Here is an 8,558-nt window from a genome sequence, read left to right as displayed (position 1 = left end):
GGGAGAGAGCGGGGGGAGAGAGCGGGGGGCAGGAGCAGGGGAAGAGAGCGGGGGAGAGAGTGGGGGGAGGGGCAGAGGGAGAGAGCGGGGGAAGAGAGCTGGGGGAGGGGGCAGGGGGAGGGGGCAGGGGGAGAGAGTGGGGGGAGGGGCAGAGGGAGAGAGCAGGGGAGAGCTGGGGGAGAGAGTGGGGGGAGAGGGCGGGCGGAGAGCTGGGGGAGGGGGCAGGGGGAGAGGGCGGGGGGAGAGCATGGGGGGAGGGGGCAGGGGGAGAGGGCAGGGGGAGGGGCAGAGGGAGAGAGCGGGGGGAGAGGGCAGGGGGAGAAAGTGGGGGGAGGGGCATAGGGAGAGAGCGGGGGAGAGAGGGAGAGAGCGGGGGGAGAGAGCTGGGGAAGAGGGCGGGGGGAGAGGGCAGGGGGGAGGGTGGGGGGGAGAGAGCAGGGGGAGAGAGTGGGGGGAGGGGGCAGGGGGAGAGGGCAGGGGGAGAGAGCAGGGGGAGAGAGCTGGGGGAGGGGGCAGGGGGAGAGGGCAGGGGGAGAGAGTGGGGGGAGGGGGCAGGGGGAGAGAGCGGGGGGAGAGAGCGGGGGGAGAGAGCGGGGGGAGAGGGCAGGGGGAGAGAGCGGGGGGAGAGAGCGGGGGGGAGGGGCAGGGGGAGAGAGTGGGGGGAGGGGGCAGGGGGGAGAGAGCGGGGGGAGAGAGCGAGGGGAGGGGGCAGGGGGAGGGGCAGGGGAGAGAGCGTGGGGAGAGAGCGGGGGGGAGGGGGCAGGGGGAGAGGCGGGGGAAGGGGCAGGGGGAGAGAGCGGGGGGGATAGAGCTGGGGGAGGGGGCAGGGGGAGGGGGCAGGGGGAGGGGCAGGGGGAGAGAGCGCGGGGAGAGAACGGAGGGAGGGGGCAGGGGGAGAGAGTGGGGGGAGGGGCAGGGGAGAGAGTGGGGGGGGGCAGGGGGCGATAGTGGGGGGAGGGGCAGAGGGAGAGAGCGGGGGGAGGGGGCAGGGGGAGGGGGCAGGGGGAGAGGGCGGGTGGAGAGAGTGGGGGGAGAGAGCGGGGGAGAGGGCAGGGGAGAGTGGGGGGAGGGGCAGAGGGAGAGAGCGGGGGGAGGGGGCAGGGGGAGGGGGCAGGGGGAGAGAGCGGGGGAGAGAGCTGGGGGTGGGGGCAGGGGGAGAGAGCGGGGAGAGAGAGCTGGGGAGAGAGCGGGGGTAGAGAGCGGGGGGGAGGGGGCAGGGGGAGGGGGCAGGGGGAGAGAGCGGGGGTAGAGAGCTGGGGGAAGGGGGCAGGGGGGAGAGGGCAGGGGAGAGAGCGGGGGGAGATAGCTGAGGGAGGGGCAGGGGGGAGAGGGTTTGGGGGGGAGAAACCGGGGGGAGAGGATGGGGGGAGAGGACGGAGAGTGGGACTGGCTGAGGTGCTCTTGCCGAGAGCCAGCATGGGCTCGAGGGGCCGAATGGCCTCCTCCCGTGCTGTGACCCTCTGTGGTTCTAGGAAACAGGACCCAGGTCCATCGCGTTCGCCCAGTTCCGACCCAGGGGTGGCAGACCCAACCATAATGCCAACCACAGCGCGCCATCTCCATCAATGGGCCTACGACAGAGCGAGGGCGGAGGTGAGGAAAACTCCTGGTGAGGGAGAGCTTTGGAAGCCAGAGGCTGAGAGTTGCCCGTTCCTCCCGAGCTCCACAACAAAGTCGCAATGTTTGAGTGAGGGTGGCAGAAATAGAGCGAATAAATTAAAAATCACAGCCTTCTAATCCTCGTGCGTTAATTTTACCATTTGCAGCCAAAATGTGATGATTATCCCAATGCCCCTGACTGTACCAGGGAATATATTCCTGTCTGTGACTCAGCCGGAAATACCTTTCCGAACCGGTGTGTGCTGTGTGGCGAGATCAGGTGGGTGTCTTTACTATTAGTCTCAGAACAGGGAGACCCCCCCTCAGTTACTGCAGGGTACAGACCCCCTCCCTCAGTTACTGCAGGGGACAGACCCCCTCTCAGTTACTGCAGGGTACAGACCCTCCCTCAGTTACTGCAGGGTACAGACCCCCCCCTCAGTTACTGCAGGGTACAGACCCTCCCTCAGTTACTGCAGGGTACAGACCCCCCCTCAGTTACTGCAGGGTACAGACCCTCCCTCAGTTACTGCAGGGTACAGACCCCCCCTCAGTTACTGCAGGGTACAGACCCTCCCTCAGTTACTGCAGGGTACAGACCCTCCCTCAGTTACTGCAGGGTACAGACCCTCCCTCAGTTACTGCAGGGTACAGACCCCCTCTCAGTTACTGCAGGGTACAGACCCCCCCTCAGTTACTGCAGGGTACAGACCCTCCCTCAGTTACTGCAGGGTACAGACCCTCCCTCAGTTACTGCAGGGTACTGGGCCCCTCCCTCAGTTACTGCAGGGTACAGACCCTCCCTCAGTTACTGCAGGGTACAGACCCTCCCTCAGTTACTGCAGGGTACAGACCCTCCCTCAGTTACTGCAGGGTACAGACCCCCCCTCAGTTACTGCAGGGTACAGACCCCCCCTCAGTTACTGCAGGGTAGAGACCCTCCCTCAGTTACTGCAGGGTACAGACCCCCCCTCAGTTACTGCAGGGTACAGACCCTCCCTCAGTTACTGCAGGGTACAGACGCCCCCTCAGTTACTGCAGGGTACAGACCCTCCCTCAGTTACTGCAGGGTACAGACCCTCCCTCAGTTACTGCAGGATACAGACCCTCCCTCAGTTACTGCAGGGTACAGACCCCCCCTCAGTTACTGCAGGGTACAGACCCCCCCTCAGTTACTGCAGGGTACAGACCCTCCCTCAGTTACTGCAGGGTACAGACCCCCCCTCAGTTACTGCAGGGTACAGACCCCCCCTCAGTTACGGAAGGGTACAGACCCTCCCTCAGTTACTGCAGGGTACAGACCCCCCCTCAGTTACTGCAGGGTACAGACCCTCCCTCAGTTACTGCAGGGTACAGACCCTGCCTCAGTTACTGCAGGGTACAGACCCCCCCTCAGTTACTGCAGGGTACAGACCCCCCCTCAGTTACTGCAAGGTACAGACTCTCCCTCAGTTACTGCAGGGTACAGACCCTCCCTCAGTTACTGCAGGGTACTGGGCCCCTCCCTCAGTTACTGCAGGGTACAGACCCTCCCTCAGTTACTGCAGGGTACAGACCCTCCCTCAGTTACTGCAGGGTACAGACCCCCCCTCAGTTACTCCAGGGTACAGACCCTCCCTCAGTTACTGCAGGGTACAGACCCCCCCTCAGTTACTGCAGGGTACAGACCCTCCCTCAGTTACTGCAGGGTACAGACCCCCCCTCAGTTACTGCAGGGTACAGACCCCCCCTCAGTTACGGAAGGGTACAGACCCTCCCTCAGTTACTGCAGGGTACAGACCCCCCCTCAGTTACTGCAGGGTACAGACCCCCCCTCAGTTACTGCAGGGTACAGGGACCCTCCCTCAGTTACTGCAGGGTACAGACCCCCCCTCAGTTACTGCAGGGTAGAGACCCCCCCTCAGTTACTGCAGGGTACTGGGCCCCTCCCTCAGTTACTGCAGGGTACAGACCCTCCCTCAGTTACTGCAGGGTACAGACCCTCCCTCAGTTACTGCAAGGTACAGACCCTCCCTCAGTTACTGCAGGGTACAGACCCTCCCTCAGTTACTGCAGGGTAGAGACCCTCCCTCAGTTACTGCAGGGTACAGACCCTCCCTCAGTTACTGCAGGGTACAGACCCCTCCTCAGTTACTGCAGGGTACTGGGCCCATCCCTCAGCTACTGCAGGGTAGAGACCCCCCCTCAGTTACTGCAGGGTACAGACCCCCCCCCTCAGTTACTCCAGGGTACAGACCCTCCCTCAGTTACTGCAGGGTACAGACTCCCCCTCAGTTACTGCAGGGTACAGACCCTCCCTCAGTTACTGCAGGGTACAGACCCCCCCTCAGTTACTGCAGGGTACAGACCCCCCCTCAGTTACTGCAGGGTACAGACCCTCCCTCAGTTACTCCAGGGTACAGACCCTCCCTCAGTTACTGCAGGGTATAGACCCTCCCTCAGTTACTGCAGGGTACAGACCCTCCCTCAGTTACTGCAGGGTACAGACCCCCCCCTCAGTTACTGCAGGGTACAGACCCTCCCTCAGTTACTGCAGGGTACAGACCCTCCCTCAGTTACTGCAGGGTACAGACCCCCCTCAGTTACTGCAGGGTATAGACCCCCCCTCAGTTACTGCAGGGTACAGACCCTCCCTCAGTTACTGCAGGGTACAGACCCCCCCCTCAGTTACTGCAGGGTATAGACCCTCCCTCAGTTACTGCAGGGTACAGACCCCACCTCAGTTACTCCAGGGTACAGACCCTCCCTCAGTTACTGCAGGGTACAGACCCTCCCTCAGTTACTGCAGGGTACAGACCCCCCCTCAGTTACTGCAGGGTACGGGGACCTCTCAGTTACTGCAGGGTACAGACCCTCCCTCAGTTACTGCAGGGTACGGGGACCCTCCCTCAGTTACTGCAGGGTACAGACCCTCCCTCAGTTACTGCAGGGTACAGACCCCCCCTCAGTTACTGCAGGGTACAGACCCTCCCTCAGTTACTGCAGGGTACGGGGACCTCTCAGTTACTGCAGGGTACAGACCCCCCCTCAGTTACTGCAGGGTACAGACCCCCCCTCAGTTACTGCAAGGTACAGACCCTCCCTCAGTTACTGCAGGGTACAGACCCTCCCTCAGTTACTGCAGGGTACGGGGACCCCCCCTCAGTTACTGCAGGGTACAGACCCTCCCTCAGTTACTGCAGGGTACAGACCCCCCCTCAGTTACTGCAGAGTACGGGGACCTCTCAGTTACTGCAGGGTACAGACCCTCCCTCAGTTACTGCAGGGTACGGGGACCCTCCCTCAGTTACTGCAGGGTACAGACCCTCCCTCAGTTACTGCAGGGTACAGACCCCCCCTCAGTTACTGCAGGGTACAGACCCTCCCTCAGTTACTGCAGGGTACAGACCCCCCCTCAGTTACTGCAGGGTACAGGGACCCTTCCTCAGTTACTGCAGGGTACAGACCCCCCCTCAGTTACTGCAGGATAGAGACCCCCCCTCAGTTACTGCAGGGTACTGGGCCCCTCCCTCAGTTACTGCAGGGTACAGACCCTCCCTCAGTTACTGCAGGGTACAGACCCTCCCTCAGTTACTGCAGGGTACAGACCCTCCCTCAGTTACTGCAGGGTACAGTCCCCTCCTCAGTTACTGCAGGGTACTGGGCCCATCCCTCAGCTACTGCAGGGTAGAGACCCCCCCTCAGTTACTGCAGGGTACAGACCCCCCCTCAGTTACTCCAGGGTACAGACCCTCCCTCAGTTAATCCAGGGTACAGCCCCCCCTCAGTTACTGCAGGGTACAGACCCCCCCTCAGTTACTGCAGGGTACAGACCCTCCCTCAGTTACTGCAGGGTACAGACCCCCCCTCAGTTACTGCAGGGTACAGACCCCCCCTCAGTTACTGCAGGGTACAGACCCTCCCTCAGTTACTCCAGGGTACAGACCCTCCCTCAGTTACTGCAGGGTAGAGACCCTCCCTCAGTTACTGCAGGGTACAGACCCTCCCTCAGTTACTGCAGGGTACAGACCCCCCCTCAGTTACTGCAGGGTACAGACCCTCCCTCAGTTACTGCAGGGTACAGACCCTCCCTCAGTTACTGCAGGGTACAGACCCCCCTCAGTTACTGCAGGGTATAGAACCCCCCTCAGTTACTGCAGGGTACAGACCCCCCCCCTCAGTTACTGCAGGGTACAGACCCCACCTCAGTTACTCCAGGGTACAGACCCCCCTCAGTTACTGCAGGGTACAGACCCCCCCTCAGTTACTGCAGGGTACAGACCCCCCCCTCAGTTACTCCAGGGTACAGACCCCCCCTCAGTTACTGCAGGGTACGGGGACCCTCCCTCAGTTACTGCAGGGTACAGACCCTCCCTCAGTTACTGCAGGGTACAGACCCCCCCTCAGTTACTGCAGGGTACAGACCCTCCCTCAGTTACTGCAGGGTACAGACCCTCCCTCAGTTACTGCAGGGTACGGGGACCTCTCAGCTATCGCCGTGCTGGGCTGTGATGTCAAGTCCCTGGGTTATCAGTCCCGCCCTGTGTGATACTATTGCAGTAACAAACCAGTGCCCCTGACCTGTGTCTGCTTTCCGCTTTGAATGGACGAGCTGGGTGAGCTGAGGCAATGCTGCAATGATGCTTTCTGTTTTTTGTTACAGAGAAAGTGGCACCAAGATATTAATAAGCCACTACGGTGAATGCTGACTCATCACCCTCGACTGCCTTCCGGATCGCACTGCCACAGATGTAACGGGGCATTCCTGGACTGAGCCAGCAAGCTCCAAAGAGCCTGTATTTATTTTGATGAATTGGTAGAATTTTGAGTAAAGGAAAATCTCTTCTGAACGCACGCTGTTGACTGTTTCTCTGTAAATGTCGCTCGGCTGGCTGCAAGGTTACGCCCCATAAACTCTCTCCACCATCCACCTGGTTCCCCAATGAACAATGGCCGTTTCTCCAGTGTCAACTCAATCTTTAGTCCCCTTGCTGACTTTGCCAACCCCTGGGCAGTAGGTGCAGGGGTCAGCGATGAGAACAGGAAACCTGCTGTAACCCGATCTTTAACCAACCCCACGAGAGTCTGACCGGTGAAGCGAGCCAACGTGTTGAGAGTTTTATGTCGGGTTGGGTCCATAGGTTGTTAAACATGGTATCACACGAGAAACTTCCCAATTATGTAAAACAACAAAGCCTCGCATTTATATAGCGCCTTTCACCACCTCAGGGCGTCCCACAGCGCCTCACAGCCAATGAGGTACTTTTGGAGTGCGCTCACTGTTGTAATGTGGGAAACGCCAATTTGCGCACAGCAAGCTCCCACACACAGCGATGTGATAATGTCCCAGATCATCTGTTCTTTTTTTGTTATCTTGTTTGAGGAAAACATATTGGCCCCAGGACACCGGGATAACTCCCCTGCTCTTCTTCCAAATAGTGCCTTGGGATTTTTTACATCAACCTGAGAGGGGCAGACGGGGCCTTGGATTAACGTCTCATCCGAAAGACTCAGTACCGCCCCTCCAACAGTGCAGCACTCCCTCAGTACCGCCCCTCCGACAGTGCGGCGCTCCCTCAGTACCGCGCTCCCTCAGTACTGCCCCTCCGACAATGCAGCGCTCCCTCAGTACTGCCCCTCCGACAGTGCGGCACTCCCTCAGTACTGCCCCTCCGACAGTGCGGCACTCCCTCAGTACTGCCCCTCCGACAGTGCGGCGCTCCCTCAGCACTGCCCCTCCGACAGTGCGGCGCTCCCTCAGTACTGCCCCTCTGACAGTGCGACGTTCCCTCAGCACTGCCCCTCCGACAGTGCGGCGCTCCCTCAGTACTGCCCCTCTGACAGTGCAGCATTCCCTCAGTATCACCCCTCGGACAGTGCGGCACTCTCTCAGTACTGCCCCTCCGACAGTGCGACGCTCCCTCAGTACTGCCCCTCCGACAGTGCGGCGCTCCCTCAGTACTGCCCCTCCGACAGTGCGGCACTCCCTCAGTACTGCCCCTCCGACAGTGCGGCGCTCCCTCAGTACTGCCCCTCCGACAGTGCGGCACTCCCTCAGTACTGCCCCTCCGACAGTGCGGCACTCCCTCGGTACTGCCCCTCCGACAGTGCGGCACTCCCTCAGTACTGCCCCTCCGACAGTGCGGGGCTCCCTCAGTACTGCCCCTCCGACAGTGCGGCACTCCCTCAGTACTGCCCCTCCGACAGTGCAGCTCTCCCTCAGTACTGCCCCTCCGACAGTGCGGGGCTCCCTCAGTACTGCCCCTCCGACAGTGCGGCACTCCCTCAGTACTGCCCCTCCGACAGTGCAGCTCTCCCTCAGTACCGCCCCTCTGACAGTGCGGCACTCCCTCAGTACCGCCCCTCCCACAGTGCGGCACTCCCTCAGTACCGCCCCTCTGACAGTGCGGCACTCCCTCAGTACCGTCCCTCCGACAGTGCGGCACTCCCTCAGTACTGCCCCTCCGACAGTGCGGGGCTCCCTCAGTACTGCCCCTCCGACAGTGCGGCGCTCCCTCAGTATTGCCCCTCCGACAGTGCGGCACTCCCTCAGTACTGCCCCACCGACAGTGTGGCACTCCCTCAGTACTGCCCCTCTGACAGTGCGGCACTCCCTCAGTACTGCCCCTCCGACAGTGCGGGACTCCCTCAGTACTGCCCCTCCGACAGTGCGGGGCTCCCTCAGTACTGCCCCTCCGACAGTGCGGGGCTCCCTCAGTACTGCATTGCAGTGTCAGCCTAGATTTTTGTGTTCAAGTTCCTAGAGTGGGACTCGAACCCACAACCTTCTGACTCAGAGGCGAGAGTCTACCCACTGAGCCACAGCTGGCACTAAAGTGAATGTAAAAGATCCCGGGGCCACTATTGGAAGAAGAGCAGGGGGAGTTCTCCCCGGTGTCCTGGGGCCAATATTTATCCCTCGACCAACATCACTAAAACAGATGATCCGGGTCATTATCACATCGCTGTGTGTGGGAGCT

Source organism: Pristiophorus japonicus, chromosome 27 (assembly GCF_044704955.1).
Source record: "Pristiophorus japonicus isolate sPriJap1 chromosome 27, sPriJap1.hap1, whole genome shotgun sequence".
NCBI lineage: Eukaryota > Metazoa > Chordata > Chondrichthyes > Pristiophoridae > Pristiophorus > Pristiophorus japonicus.
This window is presented reverse-complemented; position numbering follows the sequence as displayed.